Here is a 24446-nt window from a genome sequence, read left to right on the forward strand (position 1 = left end):
CCCTGACTCGTGCCTAAGGCCACGTGTCCGTCATCACGAAAGTTGCCTCGGCTCGGGAACTTGGGTACAAGGGGGGGAAGTTCATGAAATGAGCACCCCCGCTCGCCCGATCAAAGGATCGGCCTCTCCTGATCATGGTATGCTATTTTGAAAATACATGTGTTCTTATTCAGAGTATTAGCTAACTTACTATGTGATGCGCACAGCATACAAGTATAGACTAAATCACTCAATTTGGAACAAAACATCTCATGTTTGTTTTTCAAAAATAGTTTGACGTTGCTACCCTCAAGTAGGCTAAAACGCGGATTTGCCACCCTTAAGTGGGCTTAAAACATGATGATTTGCCACTTCAAGTGGGCTTAAAACTCACATTTTGATGAATTGTTCCAATTCAAGCAATGAAGCCTTCATCCACAGGCATTCATGCAGTTATAGCAATTAAGCACATAGCCTCATGGCAAGCATGCTATCATGGCAGTCACTTACACACATGTAAGGATGCTAAAGCAAAAACACTTACAGTGTCCTCCAAGCCAAAATAGAAAACTAGTTAGAAATCAATGTATGATCCTATCTATGTTAAGATGCCTAATGCAACACATGCAAAAATGCAACTAAATAGGCTCGGCTATTCTAGGATGGCATATGAATGCAACACTCGATAACATGTTTTGTAACACATGTTCAAGTAAGTATTGAAATTCTATGCGGTTTGAATGATGCGCCAAGCCCGGTGCATGCAAGACAAATGAATGATGCACGCATGCATAGCATAAGGTATGCTAATTGAGATATGCCCTAAACTAACCATCGAAAGCTGATAAGTAAAAGGGAGAAAGAAATGGGGGTTGGAAGACATGCATACACACACGCACCCTTATTACAACGTTTCCCTCTCGACGGAGGGTCCAAATGAATAAGCTAACTAGCTACGCTAATTAAGCTAACTATTACAGATAAACTAATTAACTAACTTTAGCTAATTAATTATTACAATCCAATTGAAACTAGCTATGCTAAGCTAATTAGAATATTACAAAGATGAATTAAATTAACCAAGCACATTAACTAATTAATTACAAAAGTCAGCAATTTAACTAACTAAATAAAGCAGTTAAAATGGCCTCGAGGGGAGGGAGACATGCATGCTTGGTTTGCTTCGCCCGGAAATGAATTGTGTAGACACCCCATTTTTGACCATCCTCAAGACTTGGACGTCACCATTGGAACACTTGGTGATTACCTTTGTTTGTGTTCGTCTTGAGTTCCCGGAGGTCTCGGTTGCACGCCTTGCCTCAGGATTTCTCGACTCGACCGTGTTGTGTCTGGTTTTGCACCAAACACTTGTGTTTTGCCTTGGAGGGGCAGGGAATGCCTTGTGAGGCATCCCCACACATCACCGGCCAGTGATTTTGTGCCATCGGCAATGTATATTGCCGGTCGGCACTCTTTGTTGCCGATCGGCCATTTATTTTGCCAAAATGGCAATTCTGAATGGCCAATCACTGTTCATCTACTTTTGGTAGATATTTTGTGCCAGCTGTGATAGCTGGCACCCACTCTGTTCTCCTCCATACACGTGTATGGAGGGATTTCTCTCTTGACAAGCTTATTTGACAAGCTTTACAAGAGAGAGTTCTATAAGAGAGAGTCTCCTCTCTTGGATTTAGGGTTAGAAAAACATAGTTAGAGAGCTCTGATATTAGGGTTAGGAATTTATATATATTCTATCTCTATACCTCTCTTTCTTGAGTGTTCTAGGTGTGTTTGTTCATAGTATTGTACACAAACACACACTACTACACCTTTTCTTGGTTATTGAGGGCCAAAGGAGTGTTCTTAGAGTTCTTGGAGCTGGTTTGGAGCTAAAGAAGCTGCTGGAGCTTCATTTGTGAAGAAAGTCTTCAAGGGTAACAACTTTGCCCCTTTTTACCCCTTTCTTGCATAGCCTTTTTGCTTACCTCACAACTGTTTTTGTGTTTAGTATATAACATAAAAAAGTTCTGTTTTTAGGCCCTCTAAATAGTTTGTTTAGAGTGTTTTGTGATTTGAGGTTGTTTGACCCCTCTTAAGCCTTGTAAGGCTCCATTTTGTGCCATTTTGAGTGAGCTCCGAGACCTTGGTGTTTGGGCCTCCTCACCACTGAAATCTTGAGGGATTTCAGAGGTAAGGATGGTGCCTTGAGGTCTCAAGAAGGAGAGGGCCACCCCCTCTCCTTGCTGTCCTTGAAAAGGACCATTTTTGGCCTCTTGAGGGAGCACCATGTTTAGGTTCATGTTGACCATGCCTTAGCTAATTTTTGTGCTTATTATGTCATAATATGCCTCTATTTTTAGTTGGCTTTGGTACACCATGCTTGCTTAGCATACATGCCTTGTAATGCCATTTTGTTGCCTTAACATGCCTTAGGTTGTAAACCATTGTTCTAGCATGCTTTAGGCTTAGCTTTGTGAAGCTTTCATGCTTATTTCGCCATGTTTAAGGTCTGTCCTTAGCCATTTTGGTCGACCATGGCATGCATTATATAGCCCCTTGGCATTTTTGGTTTGTTGGCCTTAAGTGTATGAGTGTGTTGCATGCATCACTTGCTTCAATTTAGTGGGTTGGGATCATTTTCCATGTTATTTCAGTCCCTTTGATATGCTCGTATGCTTGCCTTGGACACCTCTTTAATGCTTTGAAAGCTTCTGTTATGTGCTCCATGTTTTGGCCTTTGTGCATGCTTTCGAATTTGAGCCACTTAGATGCCATCTAGGGGGTCCCTTTGCATGGTCTAGGTCTGCCTTGGACCTGTTTTAAGCCTTCTTGGCCTTGTGAGGCTTGGTTGGCTTAGCCATGGTTTAAGTCCCCTTTGACTTGGTTTAAATGCTTGGACCATTTGCATGCTAATGTTTGTCTTGTTTAAGTTGGTTTGGCACCTCTTATAGCATGATTTTCAAGGCTTATAATGCATGCCATATGTCCATGATTATTCCCTTTTAAGTGTGCTTAAAAGTTGTCCTTTGATGCTTAAGCGTTAGGCCTTAACATGTGCATGTGTGTATGTGTGTTTGGTCCCATTTTCTTAAGCTTTTGGCCACTGTTTTGGACCTAACTTAGAGCTGTCCAATTAGTGTAAGTCTATCCCTTGCATGCCATTCAAGTGTTGTTACATCATCCCATGTTTGCATGCTTTGGTTGCACATGTTACATGCTTGAAATCACTTGCATTCGCCTTACATTCCATTGGTCAAGTTGCTAGCATGTTGCGTGATTGGATTACATCTTGCATGCTCTAATGGTTTGCATAATTGTGGCATGCTTGTTTGCTTTGTTGCTTAGTTTGTGTACCTAATGTGCATTGCATGTTTGTATGCTCTCTTTATGCCATGTTGCATATTAGCTAACATGCTTAGGTTGCATCGCATCGAACATGCATGCCTTGCCTCTTGAAGTCAAGTAATAGAGGTTGGGCCTTTATGTGCTTATTTGGTTTGTATTTCATTTGACATGAAAATGCACAACTTGGTCTCTTGGGCCATCACGCATTGAAATGCGTGATTGATGGTCCGAGAACCAAGGACCATGTCCCTTTAAGTCATACACATGATAAGGGATAGGATTGATGCATACATTGCTTGAATTACATTGCCATGCAAAGCCCTGTCCTCTGCTGCTGTCAAACAGATTCTGCAGGAACTTTTTGCTGATCGACTGCACAGAGTGCCGACCGGCAATCCATCTGTGGTCGATGGATTCATTTTTGGCCGATCGACACCAAATCACAGCCGATGATGATTCCCTCCAGCCGGTGGTGTCTCCCAATGTCCAGGGAAGCAATTCTGAGAATTTGGCAGTCTTCAGAGAAGCAGAGCAGGGAAAACAGAGGCAGCTTGCACATGGCAATGGACTTCCAAGCAAGACCCGAGCACGCATGCATTGAGCCCTCTTCCCTTGCTTTTCTAAGCTTAGTTAATTTGTTAATTAATTAGGTAATTTGTAATAATTAATTAGCTTGCGAGTTAGTTAATTTGTACTATTCTTTTGGTCCCTCCGAGCGAGGGTAAATTTGTAATAAGTGTGGGTGAGTGTGTGCATGTCTTCCAACCCCATTTCTTTCTCCTTTTTACTTACCTGCTTTGATGGTTAGTAATAGGTCATGTTTAATTTAGCATACCTTATATATGCTACTTGTGTATTTTCACATGTCATTCATAGACTAGCCGAGCCTACTCTAGTGACATTCCGTATGCATTGTATTAGGCACTTAACATGAACTAGGATCATGCATATGATTACTAACTAGTTTTTGTTTTGGCACGGAGTACGATGTAAGCATTTATGCTTTAGCATCCTTGCATGCGTGTGAGTGTTGCCATGATAGCATGATTACCATGAGGCTAGCTGCTTATGTGATATAACTGCTTGAATGCCTGTGGGTGAAGGTTGGATTGTCTGAGTTGGAATAGCTCATTGAAATCCGTGTTTTAGCCTAATTGCGAGTAGCAAATTCCAAAACATTTTTCCAAAACAAATCGGATATGCAACGCTTATTCCCAAATTAGGCAATCTAGTCTATACTTGTTTGCTGTGCGCATAACATAGTAATTCTAGGCTAATAACCGGAATAAGAACGCATAACGTTTTCAAAAACGGATATCATGGTTAGTAGAGGCCGATCTTCGGATCGGGCGAAAGCGGGTGCTCATAGCTGACCTTCCCCAATCGTACCCAAGTTCCCGAGCCGAGGCAACTTTGGTGATGACGGACACGTGGCCTTTGGCACCGAGTCAGGGTTTCCTAAATTCTCCAAAATAAAATATTTAGGTGGCGACTCTGTATCTGGCAAAGCAGTCCATGTCTGGCACTTCTTTTCAAAAATCTGTTTCTCAAAACGATTTGCCGGATTTGGACTCTTTGGTTCAGATTAAGAACCGTGACACAAATCGAGTCCGAACTGTAATAGGGTCCCTCGCGGACGTGCTACACATTGCCTTGCTATAAGTTGTCTCTGTTTGCACTCGCGGTGACCTCAGAGCATCGAACACACTTTCAGGATGCATCTGCCCCAAAACAAGAGCATTTTGGCAAATTTTGCTACAAGTGGCCGGCAGGCCACTTAAACTGATCGGCAGGCTACCTCAACTGGCCGGCCAGCCACTTCAAGTGTTCGGTAGGCTAGTGCAAGTGGCCGGCCGGCCACCTTTCTTTCTAGAATCCCAACTTTGCTGCAACAAAGATCAACAAAGGCACAACAATGCATTTAGGAAATGTGTGTGCAACTACTCTCCTTATCATTTCTTAAGCTCAAAGGAGCGTAGTACTCGACTCTCAAGCCACCAATCACGCATCTCAATGCACGATGGCCAAAGAGCCAAGCTTGCACAATGTTAGTAAATGCACAAACAACATATAAGAGCCTCCACCTCTATCATGCATGATCAAGAGGGTTGGCGACCAAAAAACACAATATGTTTCATCACTTTGAGTATAAAAACGTGCCACATTCCTTTGTGTTTGGATTAACATCCGATCCAAACACATGCAATGCAACACGCATATGCTCATCTTTCAATGCTAAAGTGGCATGCACACGACTCTCTCATGCAAACAATGCATGCAAGACATGTCAAGGGGCAAGAGCACTAAAGCTAGTAAAGTGAATTACACATGAGGCATGCACTATTAATCTCAAATGGTTAAACCAGCTATGGATAGACCTTATGCATGCCAAAACAGTGGCCAAAATGCTCTAAAATGATAACATGGAAGGCAAGACAATGATGTGCATGCATTGGCTCATCAACAAGGCATGAAGCACAACTCTTAAACACAATTAAAGAGTGATATACATGAGAGCATGACAAGACTATAAGCACTGAAATTGCATGTCAAATGATGACATATCATGCGAACATCACAAGTATAGCATGCTAGAGGGCTTAAAGCATTAAAGCTAGCAAAGAGCATAACACTAGAACCATGCAACACAATGCTCAAAGGACTAAACCAGCTCTAAACAGACCTCATGCATGCCAAAACAATGGCCAAAGTGAGCTGAAATGATAGCATGAAAGGCAAGAAATGCATGCACATGCGTTAGCTCACAAACAAAACATAAGGTATAACTCTCAAGAGCTATGAAGAAGTGAAGTATATGAGAGTGTGTCTACACTAAATGCACTGAAATTACATGCCAAATGGTGCTATACCATGCAAACATCACATGCACAACATGTTAAAGGCCCCAAAACTCAAAGCTAGTCAAGCCCCTTTACACTACAACCATGTTAAACAATGCTCAAATCACCTTGGCCACACAAAACAAACCTAAGGTAGATCAAAGCAATGGTAAAAACTTGCTAGACTTGTAACATAGATGGCAAGAAAGATATGCTCATGTATTAGCTCACAAACAAGGCATAAAGGCACAACTCTTAAACACAATGAAAGAGTGGTATATGTGAGAGTGAGACAATGATATATACTCTGAATTTTCATACCAAATGATGCCATATCATGCAAACATCACAAATAAGGCATGTTAGGGGCTTCAAAACACAAGACTAACACGGCCAACTATACTATAGCTATACAAAGCATGAACCACATGGCCAAAACTATTCAAAATAGTCCTAAAGCATGTCAAAAAAATGCCAAAAACATGCTGGAGTGGAGCATACACATGCTAGAATGAGTGGCATGAGGCATGAAGCATGAAGCATGTTAGGCCAATAAGTAGGATTGCACTACAAGTGTAGGATGCAAGAAACCAATGACCAAACCAACCAAAAACAAAGTTATGGTAGGTCCAAAAAGTCACAAAAAACATGCTTGGTCTAAGCTTCAAAAGGGAGAAACACATGCTCATGTATTAGGCCACCAATACTAGTAAACAAGAATACAAGGAGAGGGGACCACCCTCTCCTATTTTGGATCCCAAAATCCACTTTCTACCACTGAAATTCCTCTGGAATTCAGTGGTCAAAAGGCCAAGAAAATGTGATCTCAAAGGCTTTAAAACATGGCTCAAAGCAAAGCAAAATAAGCCACAAAAGGGGGTAGACCACCCCTAACTCAAACAAGGCCTCAAACAACCATTTTTAACACTTAAAAACAAAGGTTTTTGTAGTTGAAATCTAGGCCTAAAATAGCATGAAAAGGTGGCCAAACACTTGATCAAAATAAAGCTTAAAAGGGACAAGTGTCTCACCCTTAAAGAACAACAACAAGACGGCAACTTCAGCAACAATTCTGAGCCAAAACCAAGTCTAAGACCTCAAAACAAGCTCCAAGGGACCTCAGCTCCAAAATGAAGGTGTTTGAGTAGGTGTTTATGTGCAAAAGTGTGAAGAAACAACACTTTAAGGCTCAATATAGCACAATATAGAGAGAGAGAGAGAGGGTGATAATTCTAGAGAGAGAGGGAGATTTTAACTCGAAAAAATTTGAACCTCCAAGAAGGGAGAGAGAGCTTCCCTTATATAAGCAATGCAAGCAAAAGCTTGCTTGACAAGCTTGAAACTTGCCTCCATCCCTCCATACACGTGTATAGAGGGTGACTCAGTGAGCCACAACTGGCCCAAAAGATCTGAAAATATCTAAAAAGAAGAAAAAGTGGCTGCCGGACAGTTAAGGTGGCTGGCCAGCCTGAAGTGACCTACAAGGGAGAAAAGTGGCCAGCAAGTGCCACAAGTGGCCGGCAAGGCCCTCCTCTCCCCAAGGCAAGAGACAACAAGGGTTGGCACAAAAAACAAGGCCAAAACAAAAAGCGTTAAGAGGCTCAAAGACAAGACACTCAGCCGAGACCTTCGGGCGCTCAAAACAAGCACAAACATGCGCAATCATTGCGTGCACCAACGATGACATCTGAATCTTAAGGTCGGTCAAAAATGGGGTGTCTACACACGGTTACAGCGCCTACTTATCTTCGTCTGGTACGACTATTCTACCAGAACCTGTATGAGTCACTCACCGAGGACAGACTGCTGTCTATTATTGATGGTCATCTCGTTTGCATCACCGAATCCATGATTGCCACTCTGTTAGGTTTTTTTTCCAAGATGGAACACCAGCCCTTCCCGGAAGTTAAGGACTAACAACCAATACACAGCCTTATTTGAGAGTACTTCCTGGGAGCCCACAGTGACGCGAGTTATACATGCTTACGCCGGAGCAAGCTGCTTGGTCACTTGCTATTCATTAATTCCATGGTACATAAGAATGCCCTTCCACTGGGGCATAAGGCTGAGCGCCGTTTGGAGTTTGTTCGGGTCTTACATGAGTATCAGCATGGCTATCAGGTCCCACTTGCACACATCATCTGGATGCATGTGCACAAATTTCTATGAGAGGCAGTTCGGCCTCAACCTATGCAAAACTTGACTTGGCCCCTACCATTTGCCAACATGCTCACACTTGTCTTCGAGCTGAACGGCCTTCTCATTGCTTCAACTGAGGAGATTAATCGAGCTTATCCAACTTTTGGGCAGCGAGAATGTCAGCATAGCATATCTCGCTTTCTGCAGCAGGTTAGTGCCCCGAATGATGAGGCCCTGGACCCAGTCCATGACCACCCACCTCATCCTGCCCCTCCCGGTGCCTTCCCAAGGGGACCTGTAACCAGCCCGCGGGGGACCTCGCTACAGCTCGGACTCGATTTGTAGTCACGGTTCTAAGTCTGAACCAAAGAGTCCAAATTCGGCAAATCGTTTTGAGAAAAACAGATTTTTTTGAAAGAAGTGCCAAACATGGACTGCTTTGCCAGATACAGAGTCGCCACCTAAATGTTTTTTAATGGGAAATTTAGGAAACCCTGACTCGGTGCCAAAGGCCACGTGTCCGTCATCACCAAAGTTGCCTCGGCTCGGAAACTTGGGTACGATTGGGGAAGGTCACTTCGTGAGCACCCCCGCTCGCCCGATCAAAGATCGGCCTCTACTAACCATGATATCTATTTTTGAAAACATTGTGTGTTCTTATTCCGGTTTATTAGCCTAGGTTACTATGTGATGTGCACAGCATACAAGTATAGACCAGGTCGCCTGGGTTGGAACAAAACATCTCATGCTTGTTTATTTTTGAAAGATGGTTTGTTACTCACAAGTAGGCTTAAAATGCAGATTTTGCCACCCGCAGGTGGGCTTAGAAAAGATGGTTTTGCCACTATCTAGTGGGCTTAAAACATTTGATGATTTATTCCAATCCAATTAACCCAACCTTCACCCACAGGCATTCAGGCAGTTATATCACATAAGCATATTGCCTCATGGTAAGCATGCTATTCATGGCAGTCACTCACACGCATGCAAGGATGCTAAAGCATAAAACTTACCGAGTACTCCAAGCCAAAACAAAAACTGTATTAGAAATCATGCATGATCCTAGGTATATAGAAATGCCTAATGCAACACATGCAAAGATGCAACTATAGCAGGCTCGGCTATTCTAAACATGGCGTATGGAATGCTACAACTATCATGTATTCAATTTGGAATTGAAAGTACAATACAGTTAGTATGATGCGCCGAGCCCGGTGCATGCAAAACAGATGAATGATGCAAACATGCTGTCATACTGTATGCTAATTGAAATATGCCCTAATCTAACCATCGTAAGCTGGTAAATAAAAGGGAAGAAAAGACGTGGGGTTGGAGGACATACATCACACTCACGCACACTTATTACAATTATGCCCTCGCGCAGAGGGTCCAAATAAATATACAGTCCCAAATAAAAGAATATTACAGTCCAAATATTACAGTCCAAATATTATACAATTTCCTAATTAATTAACAAATTAACTAAGAAAATAAATAAAAACTGGCATGCAAGCCAGGGACTGCCTTGCTTCTGATGAATGCTATATGTTTGGGCTGCCTTGCGCGGAAATCCACTGGGATGCCCCAATTAGCCTCTGTTTTGTGATTTTTCTTGGGAGGCACGCCAAACTCCGGAAGTTTGCTGATTCTTCATTTGCTGCAACAGAGAGCAGGAAAGGGGCATAGCAATGTATTTTCATAGATATATGCATGCTTCGATCCTCGTGCCACCAATCACGCATACCGAGGCATGATGGCCGAGGAGTCGAATTGCACAACTCAATATAGAATGAATGCACATGAAAACACAACAAGACCTAACTCCATCATGGATAATCCGGAGTGTCGGTGACTGGGAATTGAGACACGTTCCGTCACTCGGAGTACGAAACGCACCTCGTTTCCCGTGCCCGGGCTAATTCCTATTCCGAACACAATGCAATATGCATGACATGCATGAAATGCAACTAAGATATAATTCTAACATACACAATGTTATGAAATGAGATGCCTCGAAATACGTGCACGCGGGCACGCAAAATGAGGAAATGCATGAACGCGATCTGAGATACAACCTAGTATGCACTATGCTGTGAAAATGAGATACCACGAAATGCGTGCACACGGGCACGCAAACCGAGAAAATGACATACGCGATGCAATGGCATGGAACTGGCATATAGAATGCAACATGGACTTATACTCACATGAGAGAGCCTCAGCCACACTCACATAAGAGGCCTATGGATGAAAATGAAGTGCCTCGAAATGCGTGCACACGGGCACGCAAACCGAGGCGATGACATATGCAATGCAATGGCATGGAAATGGCGTATAGAATGCAACATGGACTTATACTCACATGAGAGAGACTCAGCCACACTCACATAAGAGGCCTATGGATGAAAATGAAGTGCCTCGAAATGCGTGCACACGGGCACGCAAACCGAGGCGATGACATACGCAATGCAATGGCATGGAAATGGCATATAGAATGCAACATGGACTTATACTCACATGAGAGAGCCTCAACCACACTCACATAAGAGGCCTATGGATGAAAATGAAGTGCCTCGAAATGCGTGCACACTGGCACGCAAACCGAGGCGATGACATACGCAATGCAATGGCATGGAAATGGCATATAGAATGCAACATGGACTTATAATCACATGAGAGAGTCTCAGCCACACTCACATAAGAGGCCTATGGATGAAAATGAAGTGCCTCCAAATGCGTGCACACGGGCACGCAAACCGAGGCGATGACATACGCAATGCAATGGCATGAAAATGATATGCAAACATGCTAATGGAATTTAAGCACTGAAATGTGGGGGAAAGCAGCCCCGAAACGAGGAGAAAGTACACCCGATGCATGGAATAGTCCCGAAATATGAATTTTGGCACCCGAAATGGCCTATAGCTATACCAAACATGCACAATATGGACATGCAATGAAAATACAGAAGCAAGGAAATCCCAAGATAAGCATTTTTCCAGTTCAAAACATGGCCAAATAGCAAGCAAAAACAGTGCAAAACTAGCATGCAAGAAATGGCCCTAAACATGGGATTAAGAAGCAACTCACAGCTGCTGTCATCAAACAGGTTAGGGCCCTTCAACAAAGTTGAAGAGGGGCCCAAAATATGATGTTTTCCAGAACTGTAAAAACCCCAAAAACAAACACAGGTATGGCTGCACTCCCATGCAAGAAAAAGGGCCAAAAGGTGGCCAAAGAGGCAAGTGGTATATGCAAAGCCCAAACTGAAAAATTCCCTTCTACAACATTGAAGAGGGACCAAAAATATGACTATTTACAGAACTGTAAAAACTCCAAAACAGTATACAAACATGCTAGGAATGCAATGCAAAATAAGGCTCAAAAGTGACTATAACATGAGGTATACAAAAAATTCGCCAAATGAGCAAAGGCCCTTAATAAAACATGTTAAGAAGGTCAAAATAAGACTTCTTCTAGCTCTGTAAAATGGCCAAAAACAAAAGCAAGATAGGCTAACAAATCATGCAAAAATGGGGATTAAAAGAGAGATATGACATGAAGTGTATAAAATATGCCTCAAACCATGAAAGGCCCTTAATGAAACATGAAGAATGGGCCAAAATAAGAACTTTTATAGCTCTGTAAAATGACCAAAAATGGAACCAAGATAGGCTTCCAAGTCATACAAGAATAGGGGACCAAAGATGGATATAAAGACAAGTGGTACATGGAGGTCCCAAACAAAGATGAGCCCTTCTTCAATGTTGAAGAGGGTCTCAAAATAATCCTACTTTCAGTTCATGAGAAACTCCAAAATAGATCACACGTAGGTTAGAAAAAGCATGCAAAATATTGACATACAAAGAGGGTATTGAAGCAAGTGCAAGATGGAGGGCTCAAACGGGGTTGAGCCCTTAAAGAGACATGAAAATGAGCTCAAAAAACTGACCTTTTCAGTTTTTGGTCGGAGCTCAAAACAATAAGTATGTATGGCTTGCAAAAGGTACAAGAAATGGGCCAAAAGGGGGAAATTGCAACTCACCCTTGAAGACCAATTCTTTTGTTGCTTCTTGGACCAAATTTGTTGCCTCTTAGCTGCTGGAATTCCTCCCCTTGCTGCTGGATTGGAGTGGTGGTGGTAGAGCTTGGTGGTGTAGAAGAAATGGTAGTGTAGAACTTGAAGGTTTTCAAGGAAATGAGGGAGATGGAGAGGGAGCTTTCTATTCAAGCTTGAGGAGCAAATTTTCTAACCCCTGTATGCAATGTTGCCAGCTGATTATATGGACAAAAAAGGGGGAGTAAAGGAGGGGCAAAGGTGGGGGGAAATTAGGCAAGTTTTCCCCCACAAAATATCCCCCGGATTGGGATATTTTCTGGGGGAAACAGCTATACAGCTGTAAAGTTGATGTTGCAAGGAACATGGCCGGCCCCTTTTTGGAGCTCCAGGTGGCCGGCCGGCCACCCCACCTAGCCGGCCGGCTAGGGGTCAAAACGGTCAAGTTGAAATAGTGGCCGGCCACCACTTTTTAAGGTCCTCCCATGTGTGTACATCACAGATATGTGGTTCAAAGTTCAAGAAAGTGGGCTCAGGTTGTTCAACATTAGCCCGGAAGGAGGGGTTCAAAAGGGTCAGGAAACATTACTGGCCGGCCACCAACTTTTAGGATCCTCCCAAGTGTGTACATCACAGATATGTGGTTCAAAGTTTAAGAAAGTGGCCCAAGGGTGTTCAACATTAGCCCGGAAGTGTGAAAAACGGGCGTCGGAGGGCGTCGGAGGATATATAACTGGTTGCTGCAACAATTACTGGCCTCCCACCCTTCAGTGACCTTCCCGGTGATAAAACAGAGGTACCTGCCAAAAATGAACAAAACCCGATGCAAAACGAATGTTCGAGGACCAAAACACGCAGTTCGGGATCCCGAAAATGGGCTGTTAAGCACCGAAAGTGACATTCGGCCACGAAGTGGGTTTCTCAGACCCCAGTGTCCCTCAAAAGGGAGTAAATAGGAGGTATGCCAAAAACTGGGGCAAACGGAGATGGTTAGGCAGTCCCGAACCGAGGCACACGGCTAACGATTCCGAAAAACCGGAAACCGGACTCCGAAATGGGCAAAATGGCCTGCGGCCACAAAATGTAGCCTACGGCCACTGAGAGATGGTCTGCGGGACCTCTCCCTCCCCTCAAGAAAAGAAACAGCGAAAACCGAGCCTGGTTCGCAAACCGAGGCAAAGCACAAAAGAGGGTTCGGAAGTCCGGAGGCAGGGCTCACGGCCGTGACTCTGAGACTTCTGAACAAGCATAACATGCAATATCACCAAGTGCTCAACTGGCGACATCTGAGTCTTAAGGTCGGTCAAAAATGGGGTGTCTACAGGACCCATTCTACATGACTCGCGAGGAGTACTTACAACTTCAGCACTCTGTGGATTAGGTCCACAGTACTCTTCGTGATCACCACCAGAGTCTCATGGGGTTGCGCACGGATTTTCAAGCGCATCAAGACTATTCTCAGGCGGCCTTCGACCAGCTACACGCTCGCCAGCTCGACATTCAACAGTCATTTGCATCACTGCAAACTAACTTTTATACATATCGAGAGTCGAGCCAACAGCGTTTTGATCAGCTCGGCCAACGGGTTCAGGATGAAACCTTTGAGAAGTGATTTTTGATGAACGTCTTGTTTGCCCAGCATTTCCCGCCACCACTGCCACCGAATTCTTTCTAGTACCGGCCTATCTTTGTTTTTTTTTTCTTTTTAGTTATTTCTTCTTTTAAAAAAAAAAAAAACAAACAACAAAAAAAAGTGTGTGAAGTGTGTGTCTATTACTCTATGCCTACCTGGATGTGCCCCTATAATTTCTGGTAATATTCTCTCATATCTCTTTACTTTTCCATTGTGGACAATGTCATATTCAAGTTGGGGGATGAGAGTTATATTTTCTTTTGTGCATTTCCATTTGGATCATAATTCATGCTTATACCTGTTTCACTTGATTGCATTACTTCGCTTTATGTGACTTGTTGCTAGTAGGGTGATGATATTTGTATATGTTAATTGGGGAGCATAGTAGACTTGTATGAAAAGGGTTTATTGGGTAGATACTTGCATGTGCTGTTTGCACTAAGAAAGTTTTCTGTGTTTGTGGTATTAGTACACTTGTCATGAGTATGCCTTAATTCATATGAACACACTATCATAACGGTGACCTTTTTATTATAATCCTTGGTGTACATCATTGATAGTGGCTAGGATTGCAGAAAAGAATAAATGAGGAGCCAAGATTCTTTAAAAAAAAAAATACTTGATTTGTTTGGGTTCGTAGCCTTTTTAACTCGAGTTATTAAGCCCGTAGGTGTGTTTCTATACCTAGTGCCCTAAAACCATCTGGTTTGGGAATCATTGGCCGAATACTTGCTACATGGGTTAATTATAAAGCTTAAGGGACTTAGACATTACAAAGTTAAGGAAAAATAAGGAGAATGACTTGTTCAGATTCATAGCCTTTTCAACTCGAGTTATTAAGCCCGTATGGGTGTCTTCACACGTAGTGCCCTAAAACTGTCTGGTTTGGGAGTCATTTGCCCAATGCTTGTTATATGGGTTGATTAGAAAGCTTAATGGATTAGGACATTGCACAGTCATCTAAAAATAATAATAAAAAAATAATTATAAAAAAAACTTTTGAGAATCTTGGCTGCAACAGTTTAATTTTTCTATATATGTTGGGTGTTATTATGAGTTACGCTGGGCTATTATAGTGGACAGTTAACTAATATGGAGATTGCACTTTACACCGGAGTACTGATGATTTGTCTACTAGCATGCACAAGTACAGGGGACTTTACTTTTGTATTAACTGAATTGTGATTTTGACTAAATAGGTTCCTTCATGCTTGTCCACTATGCCTTTAATGACTCATTATGTCTCAATATCACACTGTAGTGGCATATAAGTTGATTGTTAGGTGGAGTAGTGTGGTTAATTGTTGTGGGCATATATGAATATGTTAATGTTTGTGTGTATCATTTCTGGAAACCCTCACGAGACTTTACACGTCTACTTGTGGTAACTTTGTGGTTTAAAGGCTTGTTGCATATGCTAAAAGCAATTGTTTTCCCACGAAAGAGGAAATAGTTAGATTTTCTTTAATTTTATTTTATTTTTATTACTTGCTTGAGGACTAGCAAGTTGTAAGTTGGGGGATGTGATTAAGGCCGAATTGTACAACATTGAGGCCATTAATTAGGATCTCTTAACTTTACTTGCTTGTCAAACTGTATATTTTATGTGTTTAATGTCAATCAGGTTGTACATAGTCGAGCATAAAATGGGCAAAAAGACAAATTTTGGAGAGAAAACAGATTCCCGTACGTGCATTGACTTTGTCTGCACGTGCGTTGACTTTTCTTAGAAAACGGGCCCAATGTTTTATACCTGTTTGAAAGGCAACAGAAGGATAGATAGGAAAGAAAAAGGTTGGATTAGGGTTCGGAAATTATTTTACCAAAGAAAGAGAGGCTAGGGTTCCAAGAAGTGATTTTCTCCAAGAAGCTTGAAGGACACTTCCATGGGGTCTTCTTCCTTGTCTTCTTCCTCTTCCCACTCCTCCATGAGTGGCTAGTGTTTGTTTCTAGGGTTTTGATGAAACCCTAGCCATGTAATTAGGTTTTTCTTTTTGATTTTCAATTATGTACAGGTTTGAACACTTGTATGGTGTTTTAGAAGTTTCATATATATATTTTTCATTATTTCTTCAAATATTCGGCTTTCTGTGATTGTTGAATGTTTTCCATACAAGAGTTTTCTATTCTTTCACATTCAAGGTATGACACAAACCATACTACGAGAGACGAGTCGTGTCACTATCTTAGTTTAAAGTGAACGATTTGTACTACTTGAGATGGTTCGTGCTCGTACATTGAACGTGATGATTTTTTTGTTAAATGCTTTGAACTTGTAGTTGCAAAGCATTATCTCGTTCAAACCATAATATAATTGATTTCAATTGGAAACCCTATTTACGTGACTAGTGGTGGACTCTTTGCCCTAGGTTTTTTCCCAAGTCAGTAAATCCAATTTTATTTATAATTGATAATTTAATTACTTAGCTTAATTTATTTGTTATTAAATTAGGTTATGAACAATCAATCTTTTCATCAAAACTAATTTAGGAATTTAACAATTAAATTAGTTTAAATTCACAATTGTCCCTGTGGATCGATACCTAGACTTGCCATTATTCTAAAAGAATTTGGTGTAGTTGTGTTTAATTTTGGTGTGTGTAATGACCCATCACTACAACATGTACCCGGGATGGGATTAGGAAACAGTGGCCAGAAGGGCGTTGCCGCACTGGCCGAAGTGCCACATAACCCTCATGCCTTTGACCTAGGCTACACATCCACCAGAGAGGACTGGGTTCAGAAAAGAAAGGAAATGGCAGGAAGAGCCAAAGCTAAGCAAAGTGGGAAGCACTATGAGCTTGTGCACAGGCCAATGTAGGGAACTCTGAACGGCCGCTTTGTACGGGAGAAGGAAGACTTCCCATTTTGCGGCTTTCCTGAGCCATGGTTGAACTCTGAGAAGCGGCGTTTGCCCGGCTTTGAAATTTTCTTTGACCTACGGCTACAAGAGGATGAAGCCACTGGGGAATAGACTGGCTTGCCTGCTGAGGCAGAACAAAGTGTAGACGATGAGTCCAACAGCGATGAACTTGAGTTAGGAGCATTGCTAGTGTGTCTCCTTTCAGATCCTCAGATCAAACCGGAAAGCTTGGGGGATGACTTCACCGTTTTCATGATCGAAGATCAATCAGGTGTGGACCTTTCCGGTGGTATTCGGGATGCATCTATCGCACCCTCTCTCGTTTGGCAGCTAGAGGAGGGCTTTTTGTCCAACAATTCTGAATCAGGTAATGAGCCGGAATCTGATTTCATAGAGTCTGTGGAGTTGGAATCCAATTCCAGTTCTTCTGAGTCGGAGTCCGGTATTCCTGGGACTGATAACCCAGATGCCGTTGTTTTGTCCAGGTCGCCTTTTTCCCTTTTCTTTTGAGTCGGTTGTAACCGAGGAATTGAACAAGTTGGAAGCTTTAAATGAGAATGATACCACTGTTGTTTCTGAGTACTTCTCTGTGCCACTTGTGTATTGCATTGATCATGACTTTCAAAATTTTGATAAAAACGATGAGGAAGGAATTCCTCTGGTTTTGAAACATTTGATTGATCGAGGGGATGAGAGGTTTGTAAAACCTCTTGTTGATGAAATCATTGCAATTAATGTGGGTAGTGAGAAGGATTCGCGTCTGGTCCAGATCGAGTCCACGTTGTCTTTGGAGGAATGCGAGCGCTTAGTCGCTTTATTAAAAGATTTCAAAGATGTTTTCGCGTGGTCCTACGAAGACATGCCTGGAATTGATCCTGAAATTGTATAACACCGAATCCCTCTTGATCCTAAGGCCCGACCCGTCAAGCAGAAGCTTCGGAGAATACACTCGGATTGGGCTTTGAAAATCAAGGAAAAGGTTACCAAGCAAATAGATGCAGGGTTTTTGCTAGTATCTGAGTATCCTGCTTGGTTGGCTAACATTGTTTCAGTGCCAACAAAAGATGGCAAAATTCGGGTGTGTGTGGATTTCAGAGATCTGAACAAAGCTAGTCCAAAGGATGACTTTCCTCTGCCACACATCAACGAATTAGTGGACTTCACCGCAGACCATGCGTTGCTCTCCTTTATGGATCGATTTTCTATGTATAACCAGATCTTAATGGCACCCAAGGATAGAGAGAAAACTGCCTTCACCATGCCGTAGGGAACCTACTGCTACAGGGTGATGCCGTTCGGTCTGAAAAATGCTAGGGCTACTTATCAACGGGCTGCAGCCACGATTTTGCATGATATGATCCACAAAGAGGTTCAGGTGTACGTGGACGACATGATTGTCAAGTCCAAGGAAAGAGAGGGCCACTACACCGCCTTGAAGAAATTTTTCCAACAGATCAAGGAATATTGGTTGCGACTGAATCCACAAAAATGCACTTTTGGTGTCACAGTAGAGAAAATGTTGGGGTTCTTGATCACACAGAAGGGCATTGAGGTTGATCCTTCGAAAATCAAGGCCATCCTAGAAATGCCACCACCAAGGACTGAAAAGGAGGTGCGAGGCTTTCTGGGTAAAGTGCAATTCATAAGACGGTTTATTGTAAAATTAACCTTGACTTGTGAACCACTCTTTGGTCTCTTGAAAAAAGGAAAGAAATTCCAGTGGAATGACCGATGCCAGTTTGCTTTTGAGCAGATCAAGCAGTACCTTCAGAACCCACCCGTGTTGTCACCACCAGAGCCGAGGAAGCCGTTGATTTTGTATCTGTCAGTAACCAACACGACAATGGATTGCATGCTTGCGCAGGAAACTGAGGATAGAGTGGAGAAAGCCATCTATTACCTGAGTAAGAAGATGTTGGAATATGAGACTCGTTACACCCCGTTGGAGAAGGCTTGCTTAGCTTTGGTATGGGCTACCAGGAAGTTGAGGCACTACCTGTTAGCTCACTCCGTAATTCTGGTTTCGAGATTAGATCCCATCAAATATCTCTTCGAGAAACCAGCGCTGACGGGTAGGCTAGCCCGTTGGTTGCTTCTTCTCTCCAAATTGGATTTGAAGTATGTGACTCACAAGTCTGTCAAGGGGAGAGCGGTAGCTAAGTTCTTGGCAGATCACCCAGTGGAGGGGGATGAAGCAATAGAGTATTTCTTCCTGGATGAAGTTATTTTGCAAGTCGAGGAAGAGATTTGGACCATGTACTTTGACGGAGCGTCTAACTAGTACGGTTATGGGATAGGGGTGTTGTTGATAGCACCCGACAATTCCCATATACCTTTAGCCTTCAAACTCTGGTTTAAAGAATCTAACAACGAAGCAGAATACAAGGCATGTATCGCTGAACTGGAAACCGCCCTGAAGCTAGGGGTAAAAAGGTTGGATGTCATTGGGGACTCGAGCCTAGTTGTGTCCCAAACAAAAGGAGACTGGAAGGTTAAGGAAGAAAAGATGAAAATCTATCACCAAACCCTGGACGTTCTGATTCCTAGGTTTAAGAAGTTAACCTTCACGCATCTGTTAAGATAGAACAACAGGTTTGCTGACGCTTTATCAACTCTATCTTCTATGATGGACATCCCTTTGGGAGTTCGGATGCATCCGATCATTATTGAATAGAGGTATGTGCCGGCCTACGAATTGATCGCCGCAATAGATGAAGTACAAGATCAAAACCCCTGGTATCATGACATCTAGAACTTCTTGGAAAATGAAGCTTATCCACTAGGGGCAAATGCCAAAGATAAAAGGGCAATACGGCGAATGGCTGCTGTAGACGCGCCCGCGTGAGGGGCCCCGCTACTACAGTTCGGACTCAATTTGTGTCACGGTTCTAAGTCTGAATCAAAGAGTCCAAATCCGGCAAATCGTTTTGAGAAACAGATTTTTAGAAAAAAGAAGTGCCAAACATGGACTGCTTTGCCAGATACAGAGTCGCCACCTAAATATTTTAAAATGGGAAATTTAGGAAACCCTGACTCGGTGCCAAAGGCCACGTGTCCGTCATCACCAAAGTTGCCTTGGCTCGGGAGCTTGGGTACGATTGGGGAAGGTCAGCTATGAGCACCCCCTCTCGCCCGATCCGAAGATCGGCCTCTACTAACTGTGATATCCGTTTTTGAAAACGTTATGTGTTCTTAAACCAATTGTTAGCCTAGAATTACTATGTTATGCTCACAGCAAACAAGTATAGACTAGATTGCCTAATTTAGAAATAAGTATTGCATATCCGTTTGTCTTGGAAAAACGTTTTGGAATTTGCTACTCGCAAGTAGGCTAAAACACGGATTTCAACGAGTGTTTCCAACTCAGACAATCCAACCTTCACCCACAGGCATTCAAACAGTTTATCACATAAGCATCTAGCCACATGGTAAACATGTTGTCATGATAGCATTCACACACATGCGAGGATGCTAAAACATGAAAATACTTACATCGTACTCCATGCCAAAACAATAAACTCGTTAGTAAACAATGCATGATCCAAGTCCATGTTTAATTGACTAATGCAACACATACAGGATGCAATCAGAGTAGGCTCGGCTAACCTAAACATGGCATGTGAAATGCAATCAATTGATGCACGTATACAATTTGGAATTGAAATACAAATGCAGTTAGCATGATGTACCGAGTCCGGTGCGTGCGAGACAAATGCATGGATGCACGCATGCGCAACATAAGGTATGCTAATTTAAACATGACCTATTACTAACCATCAAAGCAGGTAAGTAAAAGGGAGAAAGAAGTGGGGGTTGGAAGACATGCACGCACTCACCCACACTTATTACAAGTTTACCCTAGCTCGGAGGGACTGAAAGAATAATACAGTTTGAATAATGAATTAACTATCCTAGCTAATTAATTATTACAAATTACCTAATTAGTTAACAAATTAACTAAGCTAGGAAAAACAGTAAACCGCCTCGGGAGGAGAGCTCGATGCAATGCATGCTCGGTCTTGCTCGGGAATTCACTGCCATGCGTAATCTGCCTCTGTTTTCCCTGCCCTGCTCCTCTGAAGACTGTCAAAGTCTCAGAGTTGCTTCTCTGAACATTGGGAAGCACCACCGGTTGAGTAGAATGGTCACCGGCAGTGATCTGGTGGTCATCGGCACATAATGAATCCATCGGCTACCAGTTTATTCTCGGTCGGCACTCTATGAAGTCGATCGGCAGAGAATGCCTGCAGAACCTGTTTGACAGCAGCAGAGGACAGGACTTTGCATGGCAATACAATTCAAGCCATATATGCACCAATCATGTTCCTTATCATGTGAGTGAGTCAAAGGGACATGCTCCTTGGTTCTCGGACCACCAATCGCGCATTCGTGATGGCCCAAGGGACCAAGTGTGCACATTTTAATGTCAAATGCAATGCAAACCAACAAACCAAAAGGGTCCAATCCCTATCACTAAATCAAGGGACAAGATATGCATGTTCAATGCAACCTAAGCATGTTAGCTAGGGATGCAACATGGCAATGCAAACAGGAAAGCAATGAACAAGCATGCAAGCTAGTGGACATGCAAGACATGATGCAATCAAAGCATGCAAAGTGTGAGACATGTAACAATATGTAAAGATTGGACTTAAACATGATTTGGGCAGCTCTAATTAGGCCCAAAACAGTGGCCATAAGTGCCCAAAATGAAGGACTAAAATACACACACACATGCATGCAAAGGATGTCCAATACTTCAAGCATTTAAAAGCAATTCTCAAGCACATTTAAGAGGATGCAAACATGGATAAATGACCTGCATTAAGCTCTGAAAATTATGCAAGAATATGGTGCTAAACCAAGCAAACAAGATAGGCTAAGCATGCAATAAATGGCCCAAGTACTTGAAGCAAGTCAAAGGGACTTGAACCATGGCTAAGCCAACCAAGCCTCACAAGGCCTAGAGGGCTCGAAACAGGTCCAAGGCAGACCTAGACCATGCAAAGGGGGCCCCCTAGATGGCATCTAAGTGGCTCAAATTCAAAGGTATGTACAATGGCCAAAACATGGAGCATATAACACAAGCTCATAAGGCATCAAAGAGACAACCAAGGCAAGCATACAAGCATGCAAAGGGGACTGAAATGGTGCTACAAATGATGCCAAACCATTAAATCAAAGCAAGTAATGCATGCTATACCCTCAAATACTTAAGGCCAACAAGCCGGAATGCAAAGGGGCTATACTAAGCATGCCAAAGCCGACCCAAACAACTATGGACAGACCTTAAACATGGCAAAATAAGCATGAAAGATTCACAAGGCTAAGCCTAAAACATGCTAGAACAAGGGTTTACAACTTAAGACATGTTAAAGCAACAAAGTGGCATTCCAAGGTAGGTATGCTAAGCATGCATGATGTACCAAAACCAACAAAAAACAGAGGCATATTATGACATAATAAGCACAAAAAATAGCCAAGGCATGGTCAACAAGAAGCCTAGCTAGGTGCTCCCTCAAGAGGCCAAAAATGGTCCATTTCAAGGACAACAAGGAGAGGGGGTGGCCCTCTCCTTCTTAGGACTTCAAGGCACCATCCTTACCACTGAAATCCCTCAAGATTTCAGTGGTGAGGAGGCCCAAACACCAAGATCTCGGAGCTTACACAAAATAGCACAAAATGGAGCCTTACAAGGCTTAGGAGGGGTCAAACAACCTCAAACAACACCCTAAACAAACTATTTAGAGGGCCTAAAAACAGAACTTTTTTGTATTATACACCAAGCTCAAAAACAGTTGCAAGATAGGTAAAAATAGAATGCAAAAATGGGTAAAATGGGACTAGTTTCTTACCCTTGTTGACTTTCTTCAAAGATGAAGCTCCAGCAGCTTCTTTGAGCTCAAAACAGCTCAAGAACCTCAAGAACACCCTCTTAGAACCTCAGTAGCCAAGGGAAGGTGTAACACTATGTGTTTGTATGCAATAGTAAGACACAAACACACTTAAACACACACAAAGTCCAAATGAGAGAGAGGTATAGAGATAGAATATATATCAAACCCTAGACCTAAAACTAGAGCTCTCACACAACTTTTCTCTCTAAAATGTCTAACCTAGAACAAGGAGGAGAGCCCTACTCTTATAGAAGTCCCCCTTGCAAAGCTTACTAAACAAGCTTGCTTAGAGGGAAATCCCTCCATACACGTGTATGGACGGGAACAGAGTGGGTGCCAGCTATCACAACTGGCACAAAATATCTACCAAAAGTAGATGAACAGTAGTCGGCTGCTCAAATTTTCCATTTTGAAAAAATGGGCTGCCGACCAGCAACAAAGAATGCCGACCGGCAATATATATTGCCGATGGCAACAAAACACCAGCCGGTGGCCTCTGGCCATGGCCGGCGATGTGTTGGGATGCTTCACAAGGCATTCCCTACCCCTCCAAGGCAAGACACAAGTGTTTGGTGCAAAACCAGACACTAAACAGTCGAGTTCGGAGATCCTAAGGCAAGGCGCGTAGCCGAGACCTCCGGGAACTCCAAACGAACACAAACATGGATGATCACCAGGTGTTCAAACGGTGACGTCCAAGTCTTGAGGGCGGTCAAAAATGGGGTGTCTACAGCTGCTCAGTTTATCATCTGTGGAGGTAAATTGTGCAATGCCACAAATGCCAAATTCATGCAAATCGCATGAATATCCCGCCGTTGAAGCTGTACAATATGACTTTACCGTAGCCGTTTTCAGTCTGGGGAATTGATGTTATTGGGGCAGTTACACCGAAAGGCTCGAATGGGCATGAGTGTATCTTGGTGGCAATAGACTATTTTACAAAATGAGTGGAAGCCCAATCCTATGCAGTGCTGAAAGCGTCGCACGTAGCCAAGTTCATCAGGAATAACATTATTTGTCGTTATGGGGTCCTGAATGAGATCATTTCAGAAAATGGTTCCCACTTTAAGCAAGAAGTCATCGACTTGTTGAAGGAATACAACGTGGCTTTTCATAAGTCATCCACATATCGGCCACAAACCAACAGAGCTGTTGAAGCCACCAACAAGAACATCAATCACATTCTACAGAAGATGGTGGAAACCTACAGGGATTGGCTAGACAAATTGCCATTTGCTCTCTGGGGCTACAGAACATCAATTCGAACATCTACTTGGGCAACTCCGTATTCTCTAGTTTATGGGATGGAAACTGTTCTACTAATTGAAGTTGAGGTTCCGTCGCTATAGGTTATGGCTGAGTGCCAAATAGCAAAAGCGGATTGGCAGAAGAGCAGGTTCGAGGAACTCATGTTGTTTGACGAAAGAAAGCTGAAAGCACTGTACCATATCCAAGGTTATCAACGCAGATTTGCCAGGGCTTTCAACAAGAAAGTTAAGTCCAAGATTCTGAATAAAGGGGATCTGGTGCTCAAAGACAACCGAGCTCCCATCTATGACCCTAGGGGCAAGTTCAGACCTAATTGGACTGGTCCTTACATCATCAAATCTATCTGGTCGGGTGGAGCTATCATTCTTATGAACCTTGATGGCCTGGAATTCTCCCAACCAATCAGCATGGACAAGTTGAAGAA

Source organism: Camellia sinensis, chromosome 14 (assembly GCF_055761805.1).
Source record: "Camellia sinensis isolate YWXY chromosome 14, ASM5576180v1, whole genome shotgun sequence".
Classification (NCBI taxonomy): domain Eukaryota; kingdom Viridiplantae; phylum Streptophyta; class Magnoliopsida; order Ericales; family Theaceae; genus Camellia; species Camellia sinensis.